This window comes from Anomaloglossus baeobatrachus, chromosome 2, assembly GCF_048569485.1.
Source record: "Anomaloglossus baeobatrachus isolate aAnoBae1 chromosome 2, aAnoBae1.hap1, whole genome shotgun sequence".
In the NCBI taxonomy this organism is placed as follows: Eukaryota; Metazoa; Chordata; class Amphibia; order Anura; family Aromobatidae; genus Anomaloglossus; species Anomaloglossus baeobatrachus.
Window position 1 is genome coordinate 567,531,264 of NC_134354.1, and position 26,700 is coordinate 567,557,963.

The 26,700-nt window shown below is 44.3% G+C and overlaps 1 protein-coding gene and 1 long non-coding RNA gene across 5 annotated transcripts in view; one reads left to right on the forward strand and one right to left on the reverse strand.

The window, feature by feature from the left end:
• MBNL2 (muscleblind like splicing regulator 2) overlaps positions 1–26,700 on the reverse strand; it is a 251,239-nt gene that overhangs the window by 158,834 nt on the left and 65,705 nt on the right. The gene's annotated exons all lie outside the window — the stretch shown is intronic.
• LOC142290396 (uncharacterized) overlaps positions 8,628–26,700 on the forward strand; it is a 37,613-nt gene continuing 19,540 nt past the window's right edge. Inside the window, exons 1-2 of the long non-coding RNA XR_012750292.1 lie at positions 8,628–8,689; positions 23,292–23,432. This is a non-coding gene — a long non-coding RNA (uncharacterized LOC142290396). The remainder of the gene's footprint in view (positions 8,690–23,291; positions 23,433–26,700) is intronic.

The following is a 26,700-nucleotide window of genomic DNA, read 5'->3' on the forward strand; positions in this document are numbered from 1 at the left end:
GGTTAGGATAAATGAGAAGCAAGCCAGGAGAGGTTAGGATAAACGATAGGCAAGCCAGGGGAGGTCAGGATAAACAGGTGGCAAGCCAGGAGAGGTCAGGATAAACAGGAGGCAAGCCAGGAGAGGTCAGGATAAACAGGAGGCAAGCCAGGAGATGTCAGGATAAATAGGAGGCAAGCCAGGAGAGGTCAGGATAAATAGGAGGCAAAAACAGGAAATGGCACATGCGCGTACTGCAATCTTCAACGCCATCTTATTAAACACAATACGAGAAGCATCGGTGCGTGCACAGATTTACTTTCTCCATCTCTGGACGTGCCGATTCTTCACCGCAGTGTGTTTAATAAAATGTCACCGGAGATTGCGGTACGCACATGCGTGGACTCTGGTGCTATTTTAATGAAGATTTGCATACTGTGGCAATACGCATGCGCCGCCAACAATAGCAATGGCGGAGCGATATTCTAATAAAGAAAAGGGGGCACATCAGAGGACGTTGGAGGAGGAGGAATAAACGCAAGGACCCGACCCACAAAGACCCGTCCATGTTGCACACATCAATCAAAGTGCAATGCATTTCTGCAACTTTGATTAAAGATATTTAATCAACCAAGCATCCCATCTTTCTATAACAGGTATGCCTAGAATCAGCAACTTACTGCCTGTATGGCACTGCCTGTACCTCCTATAGCAAAATCCTGCTGGCGGTCCGCTTTAATGCTTTGTGCTAATAAATGGCAATGTGATAACATTCTGGGTCCTACAGAAACATGTGTTCCTATTGGAGGGACTTCAGATTCTTATAAAATATTATTTATTTAGTCTTTTTTTCATCTGTAAACATATTGCCTCTTCAGCCAAAATATATGAGCAAGCTTTGTATGGGACTTATTGTGGATGTCAGGGTGTCTAATCCTATGGGGGCAGCTGGGTGAATCAGGGATTTACACTGCAGTCACTCGAGCTGTGTGACCACAATGTATATAAGGTTTCATCTACTCGCCCAGGAGTTGATTCAGCAGGATTATTCTGGGACCTGAAGTGGGTATGTAGCCAAGGACAACAGACGGCCCATTCCTGGACTGTCACACAGACCATTCTCTACAGGGTATCTTTATCTTCCTGTCTGGACTGTAATCTGAAGTGGGATGAGTACCACAAATTGTAAATACAGCGTATACGGGCCACGTAATCCTACTATGGCCTCAATTCTAAACATAATGCATATTTGGGCTTGAGACCTGTGGATTCTATTAAAGCAATAGCCACAGTAAATTTCATGTTCTACTCCACTGTCCAACCAATCTCACTCTTACATATTCGCCAACTTTACCGGAATTCCCAGGACTACAGGGCAAAGAGGGGGCAGGATTCATACAAATCCCACCCAAAAGTGCATGTTCTGGGGTAGTGGAGGGGCATTACCAGGAGTGATGGTCCAAGGCTTATTGGGCTTTTCCATTATCAGGAATGTCTGCAGTGAGTGAGTGCGCTGTCCCAGGACTGAGTATGGGATACCCCCTATATTCCTCACATACTATCACTTCAGCAATTTGTGGTCCCTTAGGCAAAATTTTGCACACATTTTGCAAGGTCTGTCAAGGTGCGTATCTGTGTGTATGTGCTGTCACTGTATTATCCATGTGACAGCCGCACAGCACGTGGACAGCAGGAATTTCTATACTCACCTGTTCCCGGTGCTGCTGCTGTTTCCAGGTCTGGGGTGCAGTGAATATGCATGAGCATAATGAGGGGGCCAGAAAGCAAGTGACATCAGCGCTGAAGACAGATGAGTATAGAAAATAATTTTATTTCAAAGACACGTTTTCTCCGGTATGGGTCACACTAATGTCACACGGATCACATCAGTGTGCGGTCCTTGTGACACCCGTGTTGCCGGAGAAAAAGGGACATGTCGCAGTGTGGAGCACACGGACATGCGTGTGCTCCACATAAACACATGGTCCATGTGAAAACATAGACATGTGTGCAGACCCATTGATTTTAATGGGTCTATGTGTGTCTGTCTTTCCAGTATGTGTGAAAACAGACGACACACATACTGGAAACACAGACGTGTGAAAGCCTTAGACTGACAGAAACCTTTCCCTCTTAAGGCCGCTTTACACGCTGCGATATCGTGACCGATATCGCTAGTGTGCGTACGTGCCCCCATCGGTTGTGCGACACAGGCAAATCGCTGCCTGTGGCGCACAACATCGTGAGGACCCGTCACACTACTTACCTGCCTAGCGACGTCACTGTGACCGGCAAACCGCCTACTTTCTAAGGGGGCGTTTCGTTCAGTGTCACAGCGACGTCACAGCAGCGTCACTGAACCGCTGCCCAATAGAAGCGGAGATGAGCGGGACGTAACATCTGCTTCCTTCCTCATTGACGGTGGGCGCAGGTAAGGTGAGGTTCCTCGTTACTGCGGTGTCACACATAGCGATGTGTGCTGCCACAGCAACGAGGAACTACATCGCTATCTGCAGCAGCAGCGATAATCGAGAATAGGGGGGCATGTCACCGATGAGCGATTCTGAACGGTTTTGCGACGATTCAAAATCGCTTATAGGTGTCACACGCAACGACATCGCTAAAGCGACCGGATGTGCATCACAAATTCCGTGACCCCAACGACATCGCTTGAGCAATGTTGCAGCGTGTAAAGCGGCCTTTAGACTATATTCACACTTTGCCTTTTTGCTGCATTTTTTCTCCAGTCACAACGCAGGAGAACGCAGCAATCTGTGCCCACAATCAGGGTTTGGGGCTGAAGCAGATTTTTGCTGTGTTCTTCCTCTGAGAACATACGTCTCCAGAGCATAAATTGACATGCTGCAGCTCTGAAAGCCACACCACGTCAGTTTATGCTGCGTAAAAAAGAACCACAGAGGGCATGGGATTTCTATAAATGTATCCACTGTGCTTGTACAATACAACGCAGCATTTTGGACAAAGCGAAAACACGCTCCATCGAAAACGCTGCTAATACTGTACGCCAGGCTCCCCACAGAACAGCTGTCTGTATCGCTGGCCGAGGCCAGATGTAAGCAGTGTATGGGGGGAGCACAGCAGCGCATAGTGGCATCTGTGAGGTACTGCGGATCAGGTACTGTTCACATGAAGGGTCATCTGCAGTACTCAGCAGCCGCCACTAAACTGTGATGGGGCTGCGCTGTCCCTTTATATGCTCTGTTTACATCCGGTATTTGCCAGAAGTGATAATGGCTGATCATGGGGGGTGCCGGGGTCTAGTGGTGGAAGACACCTGCAGTATGTTATTTCCTATAGCTTCCAGGATGGCATTCACTTTAATCTGAACTCACTGGCACGTGCAATCATCACAAATGGCGTATTATGATGGGAATGGCAGCACAACTATATAAGAAATAATTAACCCTTTCCGTCATGATATCCAGAATGATGACAACGTCAGTGACATCTTATCAGTAGAATTACACAAATACACTTATATTAGGTGGAGATAGCATTATCCATGGCATTTACCTAGCGGTATTTAACTAATTTATAGCTGTATTAACATCAGATTTAGCTCAGACCTCGCATGCATCATGTTAGCGGTTACTATGACAACCCCAATCACTGCCGATCCTCCCAGCAAGATAAGCACAGGTTGGCACAAATGCTCTGCATAATGGCCTTGAAAGCAATATTCATCTTATTTGGAGCATGTTAAGTGTCTTTTAGTCTTCCATAATGGAAAACAGCTGGGGTCTGCGGTATAAAATGCTCGGGTTCTGCTTCTTGACAACACAGAATCTATCAGCTGGGTCTGGTCACCGCGATGACAGTTAAGGGCTGAGGTTTTAGCTGCTATATATAGACACAGCATACTGTGTATACATACAGAGAGTCAGGGCCGCCATATCATGTCTTCCCTCGCCAAAATAATAGGATTCGGTTACACCCTGCCCTGTATCATTGCCTGGTGAGACTGACATTGTCAATTTGTCCTTTTCTAACAGACACCTGGACTAAAAATCGCTGTAGTGTGAACGATCGCTAATAAATCCGCTCAGAATAAAGGGTGCTTTACACGCTGCGACATCGCTAGCGATCTCGTTAGCGATGTGACAAGCCAGATCGCAGATGCGATCTGCCGATATGGCACATGTGACCGGCGCTATAAAAATGACCGCATCTGCGATCTAACTAGATCGCTAGCGATGTCACAGCGTGTAAAGCACCCTTAAGCCTCAGTATTGTGGCGCTCTAGTGCTGCCATTTACTAGTATTGTAGTAATCTGCTCTGTTTAACCTTCTCGCATGCGAAATGGAAATGACAAATCTACAGGAAGCCCCACGCTGCGGCCGGCATGTGGCTAGCACAGCAGCCTTCAGCTGTGTTATTAGAAATTCATTCATTCATATGGGGAAAATTAACAATAAGGAAACATTTTGCATAGAATTTATAATAATACAGAGGAAAGCTAATGTGACTTTTATTACACAACTGTTTTAAGCCGCACCATGGAAGCTCGCGAGTCATGTCCCAATCTCCACCCCGCCACAAAGGTGGCCACAAAAGCATTGTTTTCTTTAAAAAATAAGCCGTCCCACTGATTGGCTCATCGCCTCTGTCTGACTGTCATAATATCTCATGAGTGACAGCTCAGCCACCCAATAGATTGCTGTCAGTATTGTTCAGCAGCCCAATCACAGGCTGGGCTTCCTCCAGGTGTCACCATGCAGGGTAATTGCCTGGCTATTTACATTGCTGGCAATATACAGGCCATTGTGCATCTTAAGGTACCGTCACGCTAGCGAGATCGCAGCTGAGTCACGGTTTCATCCAGTTAGCGATCTTGTACCAGCGATCAGGCCCCTGCTGTGAGATCTCTAGTTGTTGCAGAATGGTCCAGGCCATTTTCTTCAAAGGCGATGTTCTGCTGGGCAGGACACATCGCTGTGTTTGACACTGTGTGACAGGGTCACAGTGACTGCTGAGATCGTTATACAGGTCACTACTGCGACCTGTATTGTTCCTGCAATGCTGGTAAGGTCTGACTGTGTGACATCTCACCTGCGACCTCCCAGTGACTTACCTGCGATCCCTATCAGGTCGCATCGTTTTCGGGATCGCTGGTAAGTCGTTGTGTGTGACTGGGCCTTTAGCTTTCCTCTGTGGAGTATGTGCCTTGTGTTTGTTGTTCTGATCTTTTACTGCCTGACCTTGCCTTTTGACTACTTGTTTGACTAGTCTCTTTGGCTCTATACATAGAGTTTGAATCTGATCTTGTACTGTAACTTGTTTAATCTTTTGTCTTGCCCCTCTGCCTTTGACCTACACTCTCTGTATTTGACCCCAGACTTCTTGACTCTTCTGTCTCATGGCTAGCCGTTAAAAAGTATAGGCCAGTAAGATTAACCTCTACCAAGGGTAAAATCTTTGAGGTTTTTCTATCTTGGAGTATCTTAAGAAGAATAACTTCATGACCCAGTATCAATCTGGGTTTATGAGAGATTGGTCCTGTCAAACTAATATGAGCTTCTATGATGAGGTAAGTTCCAGACTGGACCAGGGAAATGCAGCAGATGTTGTAAATATGTACAACCTATAAGATTTGATACAGAGTACAGTGCCACACAAAAGGTTGGTATATAAAATGAGAATAATGGGAGTAGTGGAAAATATGTGTAACTGGGTTAAGAACTGGCTCCATGATAGGAAACAAAGGAGGGTGGCTATTGATGGAACACACTCAGACTAGGTCACAGTGGGGTACAAAGGGGTCAGTAGTGGGCCCTCTTCTTTTAACATATTTATTAATGACCTTGTAAGGGGATATAGAGTAAAATTTCAATATTTGCAGATGATACTAAGCACTGCAAGGCAATACAGATGAGGATAATTTAATATTACAGATTTCTGTAAGCTGGAGACTTGGGCTGAGAATTGGCAATTGAAGTTTAATGTGGATAAATGTAAAGTCATGCACTTGGGCAGAGGAAATTAAATTTATAGTTATGTACTTAATTGTAAAACACTGGGTAAAACTGGGTAAATCTGTCACTGAAAAAGACTTTGGTATATGGGTGGACAAACCTAACTTTACTGACCAGTGTCGGGCAGCTGCTGCCAAGGCTAACAAAAATAATGGGATGCATTAGAAGAGTTCTAGATGCCCATGAGAAGAACATAGTTTTACCCCTGTACAAGTCCCTTAAAGGGACCAAACTCAGAATACTGTGTACAATTTTAGTCTCCGGTGTATAAGAAGGACATACCTGAACTAGAGTGGGTACAAAGAAGAGCAACCAAGGATAAGGGAATGGGTGGACTGCAATACTAAAAGAGATTATAGATTTGAGGTTATTCATTTTAGAAATATAAAGGCTAAAGGGGGCTTTACATGCAGCGACATGGCTAGCAATGTCGCTGGTGAAAGCACCCGCCCTCGTCGGTTGTGCGTCACGGGCAAATCGCTGCCCGTGGCGCACAACATCGCTTACACACGTCACACGGGACTTACCTGCCTAGCGACGTCGCTGTGGCTGGCGAACCGCCTCCTTTCTAAGGGGGCGGTTCGTTTGGCGTCACTAAGCGGCTGCCCAATAGAAGCGGAGAGGCAGAAATGAGCGAGCGTAACATCCCGCCCACATCTTTCCTTCCTCATTGCGGGCGGCCGCAGGTACGAGGTTGTTCCTCGTTCCTGCGGTGTCACACGTAGCGATGTGTGCTGCCACAGGGACGACGAACAACCAGCGTCCTGCAACAGCAACGATTTTATGAAATGAACGACATGTCAACGATCAACGATAAGGTGAGTATTTTTGATCACTAACACTCGCTCGGAGCTGTTACACACAACGACGTCGCTAACAATGCCAGATGTGCATCACGGAATCTGTGACCCCGGCGATATATCGTTCGTCGTTGCGTGTAACGGGGCCTTTAGGGTCGATCTTATTACAGTGTACAAATATATGAGGGGACAGTACAGAGACCGTTCTAATGATCTTTTTACAACTAGGCCTGCAACGGGGACCCCCTTGCATCCCCGTTGCATCCACTAGATCTAGAGTGAAGGTTTAATCATAATCACAAACCCAGATTCTTTACTGTAAGAACAGTGAGACTATGAAACTCTCTGCCACATAATCTTGTAATGGTTGATTAAGGCCTAAGACACAAGGCATGAAAATCGGAGCGAGTGGAATGCGATAAAACACCGCATTCTTCTCGGACCAATATTAACCTATGTGCCAGCACCCATGAGCAATTATTTTCTCAGCCCTAATCAGAACGAGAAAACAGTAGCCGCATGCTGCGTGTGCAATGCGATCCCATTTCTCTCACACCCATTCAAGTCTATGGGGCGAGAGAAACATTGCACTGCACTCGCGGACACCGGTGTAATGCGAGTGCAGAGCAAAAATGGCAATAGCTGGCAACGGAGGAGAGAGGGAGATAAATCCCTCCCTCCCCTCCGCAGCGCCGGTCCTCCCCTCCTCAGCGTTGGCCCGCCCCTCCTCAGTGCCGGCCCGCCGCCCACAGCGGTGGTCCGATCGGACCTCAGTCGCAATGACAGTCACATGACACTGTGCTGCCAGTGTGAGCCGAGTGTCATGCGAGGATCGCAGTAGTCGCCGTGTGGCCCTGGCCTAACAACTAAAATTTGAGAGGCCTGAACGCCTTTCTTGAAAAACATAATATTACTGGTTATGTGCACTAGATCCTCTGAACAAATCCTGTTTGTGGAGCCGGGAAGGAATTTCTTCCCTAATATGGAACTTAAGCTGGGTTCACACTAAGCGACAGCGACAACGACGTCGCTGTTACGTCACCATTTTCTGTGACGTAACAGCGACCTTGTAAGTCGCTGTTATGATCGCTGCTTAGCTGTCAAACACAGTGACGCAGCAGCGATCATAACGTCGCTGTGCTACATGTGCAGAGAGCAGGGAGCCGCGCTCCTGCTCGCTTCATTTCGTCGCTCTCTCGCTGTCACACACAGCGATGTGTGTGTCACAGTGGGAGAGTGACGACCAAAAAATGAAGCTGGACATTCAGCAACGACCGGCGACCTCACAGCAGGGGCCAGGTCGTTGCTGGATGTCACACACAGCGACAGCGACGGGACGTCGCTGCAACGTCACAGAAAATGGTGACGTAGCAGTGACGTCGTTGTCGTTGTCGCTGTGTGTGACACCAGCTTTACTCTCTATCCAAAGGGGTTTTTGCCTTCCCCTACCAACATGCTAGGATATAGGTTGAACTCTATGGACTTAAGTCTACCTTCAACGTGAAAAAAAAACCTATGAAACTATGACGATAGCCAGGCCACACTGACTTTGTCTAAAGACCCTGTCACACACAGAGATAAATCTTTGGCAGATCTGTGGTTGCAGTGAAATTGTGGACAATCAGGGCCAGGTTTGTGGCTGTGTACAAATGGAGCAATATGTCCATGATTTCACTGCAACCACAGATCTGCCAATGATTTTTCTCTGTGTGTGATGGGGCATTAACTCCCAGCAGTCAGATGTAAAGTGAAGCCATGTCTGGCTGCTTGTTTTCCCTGCAATGGCAATTTTAATAAACGACAATAAATATTGCAAGTTTTTAGCCCCAACTGTCAGACCTATTTTTTTGTTACCAGTTTAAACACACTTGGACCAGAAGTGAGGTGATGAACAGCGAAGCCCATGCTGGACGGTGGTGAGTTATTGCAACAATTTTCTTTTTTAATTAGAAAATGTATCAAGACATACAGCTATTCAGGTGAGAAAAGGCCTATTAATAAGGGATGATTTCCAATAATAAACAAGCACCGATCAACTATACAAGTCGATCGGTGCTTCTTTATTGGACTTACACAAACTTCTTTAATACGATCCTGCTATCACCATCATGATGTTGCCGTGATGTGGCAATAAAGATTATTTTTTATGATGGTATAAACCATCCAATCATCCGATAAACAACCGTTTTGCTAGTTTTTCGACAGTTAGCATATTTAGGCTGCTTTCACACTTTGGTTGTTCTAAATCCGTCAGGTCCGTCGTTGCGATGCAACGTCTTTTAGATGTCAACTGACGCAACGGATGTGTTATTTCACAGAATTCTGTTCATAGGAATCCTGTGAAAAAACTGATCCGTCGCATCCGTTACATCCGCTGTGCGTCCATTTTGTTTATGGATCCGTCGTGATCCGTTTGTGTTTGGGACAGCCCAATGGGTGTGCCAAACATGCTGGGCATGCTCAGTAGAGCATAACGGAATCCAGCACTGGATTCCGTCGTGTGACCATAGACAGCCATTATAGCTCTTGATGGACGGCGACGGAATCCTGCGCAGTGCGTTTTTTTGCCGCTCCAAAAAACGTTATATTGTGCGTCCATACCGACTGACGGTCAGTCATTCCACGACTGATCTGGATGCAACGTAAGGTTGAACTCTATGGACTTAAGGCTACCTTCAACGTGAAAAAAAAACTATGAAACTAAGTGAATATTTTGCAGAATACCGTAATTCCTCAAGGTGATGAATTGTGACTGATGCAAAATAACGCAAGTGTGAAAGCAGCCTTACATGGGCCGATTAAAGGGAAAGAGCTTTCTTATGACCCATCGCTCACCGATTGTTGACCCATGTAAATCAACGTGTTAGTTTGTGCTGGTAAAGCCTCATTCAGATCTCTGTGTTGCACATATGATTTGTGTCTGTTTTTTTTATAAGTACAACATAAACCCATTATAATTTATAGTTTTTACTCACATGTGTTTTTCCACAGACTATGTGTCCATGAAAAACACACGGAGACATATTTATTTTTTCAGACAACACGGATGAAAACGGCCAAGACAAGTGTATGCGTCTGTGAAAAAACACATCTAGTCCACAGATAACTTCAGTGTCCATCCGTGTGCTCTACATATTTAACACTGCAAAGTATAGAAGCCCATTCAGGTTGAGCAAGCACAACCCTGCTTGATACTAGTCACAAGCATTTTGACTCTCGGACGGGCTTCACTTGTTTACCAAGTATAATGGAAGTCAATGGGGAACTCGAGCATTTCTTCGGAAGATATTTCAGAAAAATGCTCAAGTTCTCCGTTGCCTTCCATTATACTCGGCATACGAGTCACACTCGTCTGAGCATCAAACTGATCGTTACGAGTACCTGAGCACCCAGGCAAGGTAGTGCTCACTCATCACTATCTGTAATTTATTTATTATATTAAATGGTTATTCCCATATCCAAGATCCTATCCAAGATCCTATCCTAATATGTATTAGGTGTAATAAGAAGAATATTAGAAAATTCCTCCAATTAGAAATGTAGTATAGTTCTTCTGATTCACTAGGTCACTTCATGTTGAGGGCATTGCAGGACCTTAGGTAACCATTGGTATGACCACAAGCAACCAACTGTGACTATATGCGTGGTCGTAACCATAGATACCTAAGGTTCTGCAATACCCTGAACATGAGGTAAACATAGTAAATCAGAAGAACTATACTACATTTCTAATTGGAGGTATTTGCTAATAATCTTAATTTTACGCCTACTACAGATTGGGATAGGATCTTGGAGATGGGAATAACACTTTGTCAGCAGATTTGGGACCTATAAGCTGTGGCCACCACCACCGGGCTCTTATATACAGCATTCTAACATGCTGTATATAAGAGCCCAGGCCGCTGTGTAGAACGTAAAAAGCACTTCATAATACTTACCTAAACGGTCGCTGCGGTGGAGTTGGGCCATATGGGCATCTCCGTTCTCCGGTGCCGGTGCCTCCTCTTTCGGCCATCTTCGTCCTCCTTCTGAAGCCTGTGTGCATGACGCGTCCTACGTCATACACACTCGCCGGTCCCGCGCAGGCACACTACAATACTTTGATCTGCCCTACTCAGGGTAGATCAATGTGCAGCTGTGCAGGATATCAATGCCGGCGAGTGTGGATGACGTAGGAGCTGGTGGTGGCCGCAGCTTATAGGCCCAAAAACTGGTCACAGGTTCCCTTTAAGCATCCCTGAAAACCACTGATAACACATTGATGGTAAAAACATCAGTAACATTTTTTCACGTATGTGTTTAAACACGGTCGTGTGAATAAGGCCTAAATTTAAGGTTGTGCTTACTTGCTTCAACTTCAGAACAAGTCGGGATGCCACCCAAATATTTGATGAAATCAAAGGCCGATCATTCTGATATTGAGAATCAGAAAAGCCTCCTGTCTCCAAGCAACAATTTACACAATTTGTTTTCTCTCATCACACTAATTTTAACAGATTGTTTTCAATTACTACGGTCCCGATTCCCATCAATTAAAAGATTTTCACTTCCAGCGTCCTAACATGATAGGTAAAATCCCCGTCCTGATTTATTGAATAATTACTTCAATGGCAAATAAGCAATTACTGAAATGTCTGCTAATCTCCCAGATACAGTATTTCACAATTGTTGAAATCATGATCCCAAAAATTTGTAACAAACAAAGGTGGACACATTTGTCACGCTCGCTGCCCTGAAAGCGTGATGCTACATTTTGCTGTGGACATATTGTCACCTCTCGAAATTAGGTCACCCATGTATTCAACAAGAAATTAATGAGCTTTGATAAATCATCTTAGTAAAAGCCTGCTGTCCTTTACCTACTACTCAACACCAAAGAAAGCAGATGTCATCTGACCATAACATGCACATTTACAGCGTAAACCGAAAAAAGAATGGATTCTCTACTGCCATGTCAGAGCAGTGTCTTCCAGCAGCCGGTGGCCTTGGCTGCTCCCTTGGGATTTATGAACTCTGTGCACCTACATTACTTATTGAAAAACTCATGAAGCTGTAAAGGGAGTGCACACAGCGGAGAGACACATGGTGCCGAGCTATAGGAGCTTTATGGCGCCTCCATATGGATTACACAGATATTCTCTCCTACAAGCATGACATCCGATGGAAAATGCCATGATTTTATGAAGTCTATGTGCAGAATGTTACGGCCCCATAAAATTCTGAGCTAGTACAGAGCTGTAATACAGAGGTGTGCAATGCAGAGGGTCATATCCTTATTATAATACCCAGTTTGATTTATTCTATATGTTTTCATGCAAAATATAATATAAAATATATAGTGTGAAATTTAAAACTATAGGAAGAAACCCCACAATCGCCATCAGGTATAGGTTCCACAAATTTCATTTGACTCACACATTAATACCAAATTAGTATTTTTATTTAGTTAAGGGTGGCTTTACACACTACGAGATTGCTAGCTGATGCTAGCGATGGCGAGCATGATAGCACCCGCCCCTATCATTATGCCGATATGTGAAGATCGCTGCCGTAGCGAACATTATCGCTACGGCAGCGTCACACGTACTTACCTGCTCGGCGACGTCGCTGTGACCCGCTATCCGCCTCCTTTCTAAGGGGGCGGTTTGTTCGGCGTCACAGCGTCGTCACTAAGCAGCCGCCCAATCAAAGCGGAGGGGCGGAGATGAGCGGGACGAACATCCCGCCCACCTTCTTCCTTCCTCCTTGCTGGCGTGTGGCAGGTAAGGAGAGGTTCCTCGTTCCTGCGGCGTCACACGTAGCGATGTGTGCTGCCGCAGGGACGAGGATCAACTTCGCCCAAGCGACAGCAGCGATAATTGGGAGAGGACCCCCATGTCAACGAGGAGCGATTTTGGACGTTTTTGCAACGATCCAAAATCGCTCCTAGGAGTCACACACAACGAGATTGCTACAGCGGCCGGATGTGCGTCACAAAATCCGTGACCCCAACGAGATCACTGTAACGATCCCGTAGCGTGTAAAGCCCGCTTTAGTGTTACTTCTTTTAGTAATCTGACTGCATACTGTTCATTTCCACTGTAAATGGTGGAAAAAAAAATCAGAATCTTGTAAAAAAAATAATATCCTGCTTGTGTCGCCATTTTCCAAGAGCCGAAACATTTACATTTGTAGGATATTGAGCTGTGTGAGTGCTTGATTTTTGCCCCCGAGTCAATGTTTTTAATGATATTATTTTGGAATAGATAAGATGTTTTGATCGTCTATTATTACGTTTGTTTGTGTAATTGCAGTGGCCGAAGATCCGCAATTCTGCCAATTTGATTTTTATTCACCTTACGTTTTTTTACTGATCAGATTAATGTATTTTATATTTTGATAAATCACACAAACGCAGCAATACCATATGTGTGTATTATTTGTATTTTTTGATTGCTTATTTTTTAATGAGGTTAAAGGGTGGGGGTGATTTGAACTTTTAGGCTATGTCCGCACGTTGCTTTTTACCTGCTTTTTTGCTGCTTTTTCAACTGCAGCGTTTAATGGCACAATGGTTGTGTTCTGCTTTTCAAGCAAAGTCTATGGGAATTTGGGTTTCTTGTCCGCACTATGCAGTTCAAACTGCAGCCTTTTTGTTGCAGAACTTTGGTCAAAAACTCAGCTTTGCAGTGCAAAACCCAAATGGCAAAAACAATTGACAATGACAATGCCATGTTAATAGATCAATAGGAAAAACCACGGTAGCGGCCGCTCTGCTCAGAATGGAGATGAAAGTTGCTGATAAATTATTTATTGGATGATATTAAAAAGCCACAACGCGTTTCGGGGACACAACCTCCCCCTTCCTCAGGTAGCCATAGTATTGCAATATATAGCAGAAATCACGGTCTTCTATGAACGCCAGCCACGGGCTGGTACCGTATGACAGACATAAGGGTCTTCACCAGACCATCATTGCAAAGCAAGAGCATCATTGAGTGGTTAGAACAGCATCCTATCCTGCTGGCGCACATTAAAGGGACTCTGTCAGCAGGTTTCTTCTATGTAATCTGAAGACAGCATGCTGCAAGGGTTAACATATAGATTAGAGCCAGACGTCTTGTATCACAAAGTGTGTTTTTGTTTACCTGCAATGTTAGTTTAGGCCTGCTAGCTTTATTATTAGTGGGTCTGAGCAGTGCATGAGTTGTAGTCCGACTCTGCCCCATTTTGTGATCAGCAGCTTCTGTCTATGGAAATGTACACTGTAAGCCAGGTGTGGGCAGGGGCAGCTGTATGGGCTCTGCTACATGCAAAATCTAAAATCTTGGATTGTGTCAAAACGACAGCACATCATTGGATTCAGGATGTGTTTGCCTATGTTATGCTGCTCTCAGATGAGGTTGCAAAAACTTGCTGACAGATTCTCTTTAAGTGCTGCGGTTACAGATTGACAGCAACATTTAACAGATTAACAACCAGAGCTCCAGCCACGACTATTTGAGGCAGATGATGGCATAATATCACAGCCATCATCTGCTGGGAAAGGTGTTGGCTTGGCAATCCACATCAAAGGCAGGGAGCCAGTTTATGACGTACATGGTATGTTATAAGTTGTTCAGGGGTTAAATCAGATATGTCACTAGATTTTACAATACAGACTTAAGGCCGCTTTACACGCTGCGATATCGTGACTGATATCGCCAGCGTGGGTACCCGCCCCCATCGGTTGTGCGACATGGGCAAATCGCTGCCCGTGGCGCACAACATCGCCCAGACCCGTCACACTTACTTATCTGCCCTGCGACGTCGCTGTGACCGGTGAACCGCCTCCTTTCTAAGGGGGCGGTTCGTTCAGCGTCACAGCGACGTCGCAGCTGCGTCACTGAACAGGCGCCCAATAGAAGCAGAGGGGCGGAGATGAGCGGGACGAACATCCCGCCCACCTCCTTCCTTCCACATTGCGGGCGGGAGGCAGGTAAGGAGAGGTTCCTCGTTCCTGCGGTGTCACACGTACCGATGTGTGCTGCAGCAGGAACGAGGAACAACATCGTTACTGCTGCCGCAACGATATTTGAGAATGGACCCACGACCGATGAGCGATTTTGCACGTATTTGCAACGATGCAAAATCGCTCAAAGGTGTCACACGCAACGGCATCGCTAATACGGCCGGATGTGCGTCACCAATTCCGTGACCCCAACGAGATCGCTTGAGCGATGTAGGAGCATGTAAAGCGGCCTTTAATAAAACTTTTATTAAGATTATAAAACAGATCTCAGACCTGATGATGTTGTTACTTTGAAAATCTTTGGCAGAATGGCTGCATAATCCTGATACTTAAAGGAAATCTGTCACAATGTTTTTGTTACCTCATCTGAGGTTTACTGGATGCAGCAGTTGTAAAACAATTAGAGTTCTTAGCTGTAGGATGAAGCAAAGTTGAGAAAGCTATTGCCACCCATTCGAGGCTCTCTATGTACAGAGTCAATTGGCAGTGAGCTGTGTATCACAGGAGGGGGCAGACTAGCAGTCCTGTGAGCTCCAGACCTGGCAGCGATAATCAACTAGTGATAAAACCTTCATTATAGGTAAACATCAGCACACAGTGTGATAAGAGACACAGCATTGAATTCTGTGTTTTAACCCTTACCTCATGCTGTCCTCAGATTACATAGTGAAAACCTGCTGTTTCCCTTTAAACAAACCAGTCACAAAAAAAACAAAAAACGGTATTTACTTGATAATTTGCACATAAATACCATTGTAAATATATGTGACATTATAAAGTGGAATTGCAACTGCATGTAGGAAATGAAGTTACTCCATATTCTCCTTGTAGCCGCTTGCTTTCAGTCCCCTTTGTAAAGAGGTTGTGCACTTCTTGGTCTCGATTTATCAAAGCTTTTACGCCAGGGAGAATATAACTTTGTCCTTGCAGATGCACTTTCAGTTAAAAACCCACATATATTTAAAGAGGTATTTACCTTCAGATAAGCACAAAGCTGCAGGTAAATACTAATTTTTTTGCTTCAAGGTTCCTGTTAAGTGTTAAAATAAGCATTCTTGTATATTTTTATTTGAAACATTTATTGTGATAAACAATACTGCTAATGCCAATTTTAGTGTCAAGAAGAAACATTTTCAAAATGGAATATACAGTCATTCTGACTTGGATTTTCAAAGTGAAGTACATAGTCTCATCAAGTCTAAAGCGGGCTTTACACGCTGCGATATCGTTAATGAATTATCGTCGGGGTCACGTCGTTAGGGACGCACATCCGGCGTCATTAACGATATCGCAGCGTGTGACACGTTCGAGCGATCTTAAGCGACCGCAAAAGCGGACAAAATCGTTTGCCGCGGAGAGGTTGTCCTGAAACAAAAAATCGTTCTCTGTTCGTCGTTCCTGGGGCAGCACACATCGCTGTGTGTGACACCGCAGGAGCGACGAACATCTCCTTACCTGCCTCCACCGCCAATGCGGAAGGAAGTAGGTGGGCGGGATGTTTACGTCCCGCTCATCTCCGTCCCTCCTCTGCTGTTGGATGGCTGCCGTGTGACGTCGCTGTGATGCCGCACGACCTGCCCGATTAGAAAGGAGGCGCTTCGCAAGCCAGAGCGACGTCGCAGGGCAGGTAAGTCCGTGTGACGGGGGTAAGCGAGGTCGTGTGCGACGGACAGCGATTTGCTCGTGTCGCACAACCGACGGGGGCGGGTAAGATCGCTTGCGAGATCGCAGTGTGTAAAGCCCGCTTAAGAGATCTTTTAAAGGGAATCTGTCACAAGGTTTTTGCTACCCCATTTGAGAGCAGCATGATATAGGGTCAGACACCATGGTTATAGTGATGTGTCACTTACTGGGCTGCTTGCTGCAGTTTTGATAAAATCCTTGCTTTATGTGCTGGAGATCCACTAGTTCTCTAAATAGTGAGCTCTGTATAACTCCGCCCACACCACTGATTGACAGCTGTGTATAGGCAGAAACTGACCAATTAGTGGTGGGGGTGGCGTTGAAAATATCCGGTGACATATCCGCTTTAAATCATGAAACAATATAATCTCATCAACTTTGAACTTGTCTTTAATCGAAGGCATACAGCAGTTAACTTGTGGATACAGGGAACCAATACAGCACTAAAGGATATTCCAATGTAATCTACAACAAATATGTGGGACACTTTAAAACAAGCCTGATATAGTTCTCCATCCATATTCCAGTAATAAGCCGTTTTTGAGAATAGTTCCAAGCCTCTTGCATTATACATTCGATAAGCTATTAGGACAGTGCTGGAAGTAGCTGGAGGTATTGATTCTGTGGACATAAAACTGCATAGATACTTTTCCTATTTTTGACATTTATCTTTATTAAATGTCTGAAATGGGACTTTCAATTCTTGTTCATACTTTAGCCTGCTTTACATGTTACGATTTCGCATACGATATCGTATGCGATCATACCCGCCCCCATCGTATGTGCGGCACGTTCAATTTGTTGAATGTGCCGCACAAACGATTAACCCCCGTTACACGTACTTACCTGTCCATACGACCTCGATGTGGGCAGCGAACGTCCACTTCCTGGAGTGGAGGGGACGTTCGGCGTCACATCACGTCACGCGGCAGCCGGCCAATAGAAGTGGAGGGGCGGAGATGAGCGGGACGTAACCATCCCGCCCACCTCCTTCCTTCCGCATTGTGGGCCGGGAGCCGCGGGACGCAGGTAAGATCTGTTCATCGTTTCCTGGGTGTCACACACTGCGATGTGAGCTACCCCGGGTACGATGAACAATCTGACGTTCAATTTTTAGGAATTGAACGACGTGCATGCGATGAACGTTTTAACGTTCAATCGCACGTACCTGTCACACACTACAATGTACCTTACGATGCCGGATGTGCGTCACTTACGACGTGACCCCGCCGACACATTGTAAGATATATTGTAGCGTGTAAAGCGGGCTTTAGGTAGATTGTTTGTAAAGCAGAAAAAGGCGATCTTGATGCCAGAGTAGAGTCCAGTCCTTCATCATGAAACATAGGTCTGACAACCTCTCATCTCAAAACATGTGTTTTGTTGTTTTTTTTTGGTTTTTTAAATATCTTCATTTATTGGAACCACAAAAAGTATCAACTGACATTTTTCTATAAAAAAAAAAACTGATTGGGTCACATATGCTTGCATGTGGCCCGTCTGCCTTTGTTTCCATTCTACAGCAACGGGGACAGCCCAGTTCATCTGTTCCATACTGTTATTCACAACCTAATTTTTGGGGGTAAAGTGACCAAAAATTTACTATACAGTTGTTGCTTGGATCCCAGCTTATATTGTCAAAACGTATTATAATGACAAATCCTATTCACATACATTTGTCCATTAAATGCCATCTGTGCACCATATTTGCATAGTACCCCACAAGATGTTCATATATAGTTCTGGGTTAAATAAAATAGTGATGTGGCCACTGACTTAGGTCAGGACTCGAGTAATTAGACCTGCTGTCAGTGCCTGAAATGCGTCGGTGATAGGGTCACTAACCTATCCATGTATACAGTAGGTACGGAAAGTATTCAGACCACTTTACATTTTTCACTCTTTGTTTCATTGCAGCCATTTGGTAAATTCAAAAAGTTCATTTATTTTTTTTCTCATTAATGTACACACTGCACCCATCTCCACAGAAAAAAACAAATGTAGAAATTTTTGGAAATTTTTTTAAACAAGAAAAACTGAACTATCACATGGTCATAAGTATTCAGACCCTTTGCTCTGTAATGAGTAGAAGCACCCTTTTGAGCTAGTACAGCCATCAGTCTTCTTAGGACTGAGGCAACAAGTTTTTCACACCTGGATTTGGGGATCCTCTGCCTGGTTTGAGGCACAACTCAAACCCTTCTTTTTGCTAGGCTTACAGAACTTGGAATACCGATGTAAGAAGTGTGTGACATCAGTGGAGAGTATGTGGAATAAATGTAAAGTTTCATCATCCAATCTCGTTTCTTTCTGGGTAAAGCCAAAGACTTATCAGCAGCCGCCTCGTACTAGGCATTCACACTACTCTCTGGTTGCTTACCAAGGCTGGGGCATTTTAGGAGCGCTGTCAACCCTTATAACATTTGGTCACATAGTGAAATATGCAGTAACTGTGCTGTACAGTATAAATCAATGCCCACGTGGTACAAGTTCTTGGGTGCTTTCCTATGACAGGTGCAGGGGGGCTGGGGCCGACAGCTGACAAAGCACTGTACGATTTCTGAATGGATAAAGGGCTTACAATTGTAGGAATATTAGAGATGTGCCTTTCTTATAGGAAACGTAACTAAAATGGCATGCTTGGCTAATAAAGCTATTCTGGAAGAATGCCAATATGCCCCTGGGTATTCAGAGGTTAAAGTGTATATTACAGTTTACCAAGGCGTAAACAGATGCATCATCTTTATTCTGTCCCCTGGTAATGACTGTATGCCACAGAGCACTCAGAAGGATCATAACAACACAACACTCTTGATGGCAGACAGGTTTTTAATTGCATGAAGTATGAATGTCTATCAACGGGAATCAGGGGATTTGTCGGCACCATACATGCCTCTTGTAATGCCTGGAACAACAGCTCTTTGCGGCTTCTTTGAGAAGTAAACAAGGAACCTGTCAAACTGATGCAATGCACTTAGTAACAAAATATGACATGAGCCAATCTACTCCCTTTTCTGCCACTACGTGTATGGAGACTATATGGCCATATTGTACTCAACTAGAAATGACCAGATTACATTATCACTAGTAAACTGATTAGCACCAAAGTTTTTAAACTACTAATAAGATTTTTTCCAGGGCCATTAGAAAAAGTCACATTGGTTCTTGAAGTTTTCCTAACCAAAGCACTAGGATGCAATCTAAAGTCGATCATACATGTTCCTCCTGACCCCGCATACACATCATGAAAGCTGAGTTTGGCAAGTGTATTCAATGAGCAGAGAGGGGTAGGCCACAGCAAGAAAGTTCAGGATGTTCACCAACAACAAAATGTTATATATGTCCAAAGCTTCTTTGACCCAATATCATCTGTCATGAGGGGAGTTGACACATGATTGTCAGACGATCCTGCAAAAATCAGTGGATTCAGTGACTTTACTCTTATGGACTTCCTAAAAGGTTGCTCCTGCTACACCCACTATTGCACATAAGCCGTGCTGATGATGTCCCATCTACAAGAAGAAGACATCTGTGGGACGTCTTCAGCACCACTCAGCAACCCTTCATGGTCAGGTCACTACAGTATACACTATATACTATAGGGAGGGTTCCCCAGCGTCAGTCCTCAAGAGCCATCAACAGTTCATGTCTTCAGGATTTCCTTAGCATTGCACAGGTAATAGAATTATTATGAGTGAAATACTAAGGAAATCCTGAGACATGCACTATTGATGGTCCTTGAGGACTGGAGCTGGGGAACATTGCCAGAAGGGTTATGTGACAAATACTATACTGCTTTATAAAAGATTTGCCTAGCTCAGATTTATGTGCCCCACTTTTTTCCTAGAAAATCCTCATATAAATCTAAAATGATTTTGTCTAATATAAATGACCAGTTACATGATTCATACGTTAATATGGTGAGATCACTTCATTGTTTTGTACAGTTCATGTAAAAGCTTGTTACCGTCACACTCATATAAAAGAGCGATGTAAGATATCTAAGGGGATTCATTCTCTAAAGGCCACTTTACACGCTGCGATATCGTGACCGATATCGCTAGCGTGCGTACCCGCACCCATCGTTTGTGCGACACGGGCAAATTGCTGCCCGTGACGCACAACATCGCGCTGACCCGACACACTACTTACCTGCCTAGCGACGTCACTGTGACCAGCGAACCGCCTCCTTTCTAAGGGGGAGGTTCGTTTAGCGTCACAGCAACGTCACCGAACCGCCGCCCAATAGAAGCGGAGGGGTGGAGATGAGCGGGACGTAACATCCCGCCCACCTCCTTCCTTCCTCATTGCGGGCGGCCGCCGGTAAGGTGAGGTTCCTTGTTCCTGAGGTGTCACACATAGCGATGTGTACTGCCGCAGGAGCGACAAATTACTTCGTACATCGAGCAGCAGCGATATTCGAGAATAGGTGGGCATGTCACCGATGAACGATTTTGACCGTTTTTGCGACAATTCAAAATCGCTCATAGGTGTCACACGCAAAGACATCGCTAAAGCAACCGGATGTGCGTCACAAATTCCGTGACCCCAACGAGATCGCTTGAGCGATGTTGCAGTGTGTAAAGCGGCCTTTAGTCTAAGTACCATCGCTGCTCGCCTTCATCTACTCGATAACCCTACCTATCACTATTATACAAGAGAATGACTTAGGACCTTTATAAATCTCGTGGAGTTTTCTTCCAATGTATACCAAGTATTACCAAGGTCAGCTGTGTTTAATGTTGGAGATGGATAGGAATAAAGGTGCCCATACACAGACTACCGTTAATAAAAATGCACTATTTCAATATCAACAAAAGGGTGAAACTGAACCACAGTTGATCATTTTTGGCTGATCAATTAGAAACCACTGAAATGAACATGGCCGTGCTTTAATTTTTCACTATATAATTCACATAGATGGACCAAAGATCATTTTATTTAACGATATGGTCAGAAGATTGTTCATTCATTTCATTTGTTGCCGGGAATCATTGACCATGCATGTTCAGTCCAGTTTGACTGACTGTAGTAGCTGATATGGACTAATATGTGTATGGCTGCAAGGATCGTTCACAACGATCATTAATTTAATGGTTGTTCAATCACAAATCTACGCTTATCTACTGTGTATGGCCTCCCTAAAGGGTTATTCTCATCATTTACCTTCAGGAGCACAGTGCTCCTCTGCCTCCTTGCTTTCAGTTTGCCCAGGGACACTGTGCTCCTGATCAACAGTTTGGGCTGAGGCTGTTCTGCAATGCTGCTAGCAGAGGCAGCTTTGCTTCTGCATTATCAGATCGGCAAAGGGGCATTGAAGCTGATCTGTCTATTCAGGCACTGTCAGAGCAGCGTTCAGAAACTGTGTAGCAAAGTAGTGCAAGTGTGCACTTCTTGCCTAAGAAACTAGACTGCAGAGGTGGCCGGTAACTTAGGCAACGAGTTGTGAACTATACAATTAAAAATACCTCTGTTCTTGAAAACAGAGATGATTTTAATAAAATGTAAATAATAAAGTTGGTTGTTTTTACAAGCACTTTGACATTTTAATAATGTATGATTATGATAAAACCCCTTTTGAAGAGGTTGTCCAGGACTTTAACACTGAAGACTTATCCTTATCATAGGTCATCAATGTCTGATTGGACGGGGTGGAAGATCCAGCACCCCCGATGATAAGCTGCTCCCAATGCTATTGATTTAAATAGGGCGCAGACATGCAGTACCCAGCCGCGGCCACTATACAGTTGATGGAGCTGTGCAGTGCTCCTCTGCTACTAAGCAGTCCCAGCTGACGGCGGCACAGGGAACAGCTGATATTCAGGGGTGCCAGTGTCACACCCCCAATGATCAGATATTGATGACATATCCCAAGGATAGATAATCACTGTTAAAGTCCCAGACATCTCCTTTAAGTTTTCTGCTAATGCTGTCATCCATATTATCTTCCAAGGGGCTAATTTCTTCATCAATTACACACTCTGTCATCCCATCACTTCTGGAATAATGCAGCAATATTTTTCTAATTTCACGTTTAGCAGTAAACGCTAACTGGCTGGAGAAAAAAAATATTGATGTGTGATAATGATGAAATTGAACTTGTAAGTGTACATATGATTCACATGTGGTCCCTTTTATTCCACGTGATTGCCAGTGACAATTTATTTTTTCCCTTTTCCATTCTCTGAACTTACATTCTGCAGAGATGTCAGTGTATTTTCTATGAGTCAGCTGCTAGCATTGAAGTAAAAGACATCTGATTTATGACTTCTATTTTTATCTTTAATCCAATCCTTTCAGCCATGTGGCCTCTTTTCCTTTAGTGTTAACTTTAGATATATTATTATTATTATTATTATCTGGAGTAACACATAAAGCAAACATTACCCATGACATAGGATTGAGGCAAAAAGGAAGAAGATGTTGTGCAGAAAAGCTTCTAATCTACACAGTGTCAGATTATTCATGTACATATGTACATGCCATATGGATCCAAACTGGCAAATGGCCAAGAGATCTGCATGGACCAATGTGTCACTGAATACAGATGTATCCATGCTCCTAGCAAGCTAGTGCCAAACAGCCATATGCCAGCTTTAGTGCCATCACACGACCATAAGAGCCTTCACGAGACGATGGCTAATGATCTCAATATGACAAAGCCAACAGCATCCATATACAGCGCTCTGATCTCTTATCTTTATTTTACATGAAAACATTTATATAAGAAATAACAAAACATTTGTGACATCTCAGCAAGAAAAGGAAGCGTCTTTTTCTGTTTAATTTCATGCTGCACGTCCCAGATACCAATTGATTAAGGTTTTCTTTCTCTACCGTTCCAGATACTCCATATTCTACATTAAGATATTAAAGATGACAAGAACATGTATTGAGATATGGGACTGTTCCCTTGTGCGCGCTTCCCTGGTGAGCTCATTACTTACCCACAATAGATCACCACGCAGCGCTGCCAGAATCACCAGGTAAATGCACAGTAATAAGATACATCTTCTGTATCATTTCCACTGTGTGACCTAGTACTTCATTATATTATGCTAAAATATTATATTATCCGATATTATCTCACTTGAATGGGAGACAAACTGCAGTACTCAGCAGCGGCTGCAAAAATGTGCGGGGCTGCAGTATCCCACTCTATACACTGCTTACATCAACCCACTGCCAGAGCATATGCTAGCTGATTGGTGCCCGACAACCTCCGACCTCACACTGATCACCTATTCTACAGGTCTTCAATATTTGAGTCCCAGTCAACTCCTTTAATAGTCTTCACAGCCTCCTATGAGCAAATGCAGCATCATCCAGTGGTTCTGTAGTGTAACCTGTAGGTATTATATATCTAATATATAAAGCTGAATGTGTGTATGTGTGTGTGTATGTGTGTGTGTATGTATGTATGTGTGTGTGTATGTCCGGGATTGGTATCCGCATCGTCGCAGCTACAGCCACAAAATGTTGCACACTCACACTTCTGGACCCCGAGAGCGTCATAGGCTATGTTTTGAGGGGAAATTTTAATCCCGCTCTTTACAGTTATTCACCAAAAAACCTGCCTCCATTAAAGCGAATGAAGCTGGGAGCCACAGTGCAGCCAGAACTTCAGAAGAATGCGCAGCCACGCCCTTATATGGAATGTTGGCGTGTCACAATGCAGCCAGGGAAAGAGACAGACACAGACAGGGAAAGAGGCAGACACAGACAGGGTAAGAAACAGACATAGACAGGGTAAGAGACAGACACAAAGAGACAGACACAGACAAAGAGACAGACTGACAGGGAAAGAGACAGACAGGGAAAGAGAGGGAAAGAGAGAGACAGGTTAAGAGACAGACACAGACAGGTAAAGAGACAGACACAGACAAAGAGACAGACAGACACAGGGAAACAGACAGACAGGGAAAGAGAGGGAAAGAGACAGACAGAGAAAGAGAGGGAACGAGACAGACAGGGAAAGAGTCAGACAGGGAAAGTGACAGAGATAGACAGACAAGGAAAGAGATAGATAGACAGACAGGGAAAGAGATTGAGACAGACGGAGAAAGAGACAGTCAGGGAAAGAGACAGACAGACAAAGAGATAGAGAGAGAGAGATATACAGAGGGGGAGACAGAGAATGGGAGAGAAACAGAGAGACAGTTACTATCCCGGGCGTTAATATATTCTATTTATACATTCTATCCCGGGAACGTTAATACATTCTATTTTGTTAACAGCAGTTATTAACCCGGGCGAAGCCGGGTAGTACAGCTAGTATATATATATATATTACTAAACAGCGTCTATGCACATGGTAGTCCTTGTTACATGCACGTAGCATAGTACCCCTTTTGTACATGGATGGGAATGAAGAGCATTATTACACACAATGCACTGTATTTTAAGCTTTGGTTTTAAAGTGGTGTTACTTTCACGACGACAATTAACCAAATGGAACCAATGCATTCAATTACTGGTCTCAATGGTAATCACTTCAAGAAATAAGCAGAGCCAGGGAGGGAGCACTGGAGTAGCAGCACCAGAGTGACGGGAATCATCGGGTCAGTAATGGTTATTTTGTTATTGTATATTATATATGATCGTTAATGAAATTTTACTCTGCGTGGTTGTAGGCTACCAAATCCAGATTGTATTTGATGCGCAAACATTCATGATTTCTCGACATTCCTCTTACTAGTCCCAGCACTGGTCAGCAGTCACATGGACACATGTATGCAGTTTGCATAGTTGACGTCATGTGCCAACCATTCTCATTCAGCTTCTCTTAAAGGGAACATATCACCAGGATTTTCCCTTATAAGCTGCAGCCACCACCGGTGAGCCCTTATATACAGCATTCTTGAATACTGTATATAAGTGCCCAGGCTGATCTAGATAACATAAAAAACAGCTTTTATTATATTTACCTGGGGAGCAGTCGAGTCCAATAGGCATTGCTGCTATTTCAAAAAAACTGACTCGCTAATCCTACAAGTGTGAATAGGTGCCAGCTGAAAAAACATAGCAAATGCAAAATGCATACAGCTGCACACTAAAATGCCATCAATGTATAAGGGAACTCGGGTACTGCATTACTGCTATATGAAAAAATGAGATTTTTAGTTTATGAATTGGCCAATACATGTAAGCCCGAAAACTAACGGCAAGGTAAATCTCAATAATCCGGGTACCTAACTAAAAGGCCACTATCTAGGTTAAAAACATCCATGTCTGGGCAGGTAGACTAAAAAAATCTAACTTGAAATGCCACTATTTGGACTAACCTCCATGTCTGGGCAGCTAGGACCCCTGGTATAAGGATCATGAACACAGCCTGGTTTATAGGGCGGAGTGCTCAGTCAGAAAGAAACTCACTACAAATATTTCAGTTGTGAGTCTCTTTCTGCCCAGACATGGATGTTTTTAACCTAGATAGTGGCCTTTTAGTTAGGTACACGGATTATTGAGATTTACCTTGCCGTTGGTTTCCGGGCTTACATGCATTGGCCAATTCATAAACTAAAAATCTCATTTTTTTATATAGCAGTAATGCAGTACCAGAGGTCCCTTATACATTGATGGCATTTTAGTGTGCAGCTGTATGCATTTTGAATAGACATTGCTGGTCACAGTTCCGGCGCCTCCTGTAGTCTGCCCAACCTGTGCAGTCGCCGAGCTCTTTCCCAGTCCCATATGGATGACGCGTCCTACATCAGCCACACAGAGGCCTCCATTGTGCTCCTGGGCAAGCGCACTTTGATCTGCCATGCTGAGCGTATATTAAAGTACTGTAGTGAGCATGCACGGGCAGTCTTTGACGTTTCCCCACGCCTGTGCCGTACTTTGCACTACCCTCAACAAAGCAGATCAATGTGCACATGCACAGGAGCACAATGGAAGCCCCTGTGTGGATGACGTAGGACATCCACACGGAGCTGGGAAGGAGGTTGGCGACGGAAGGAAGAGAGGAGGCGCTGGACCGAAACCAGCACTGTCCATCGGACCCGAACCCCCAAGTGAGTGTAATAAAAGCTCTTTTTTTACGCTATACAGAGCGGCCTAGGCACTTACAAGCAGCATTCTACAATGCAGTATATAAGAGTTGTCTCGTCTTGGTCGCAGCTTATAAGGGGAAAACCTGGTGACAGGTTCCCTTTAATTCTCTTTTATTATGAGAAAGCGCTACTTGGCACGTGAACACATGTATGCAATTTGCTACCTGTGCGGGGAATACAGGGGAATGATGACAGTGTG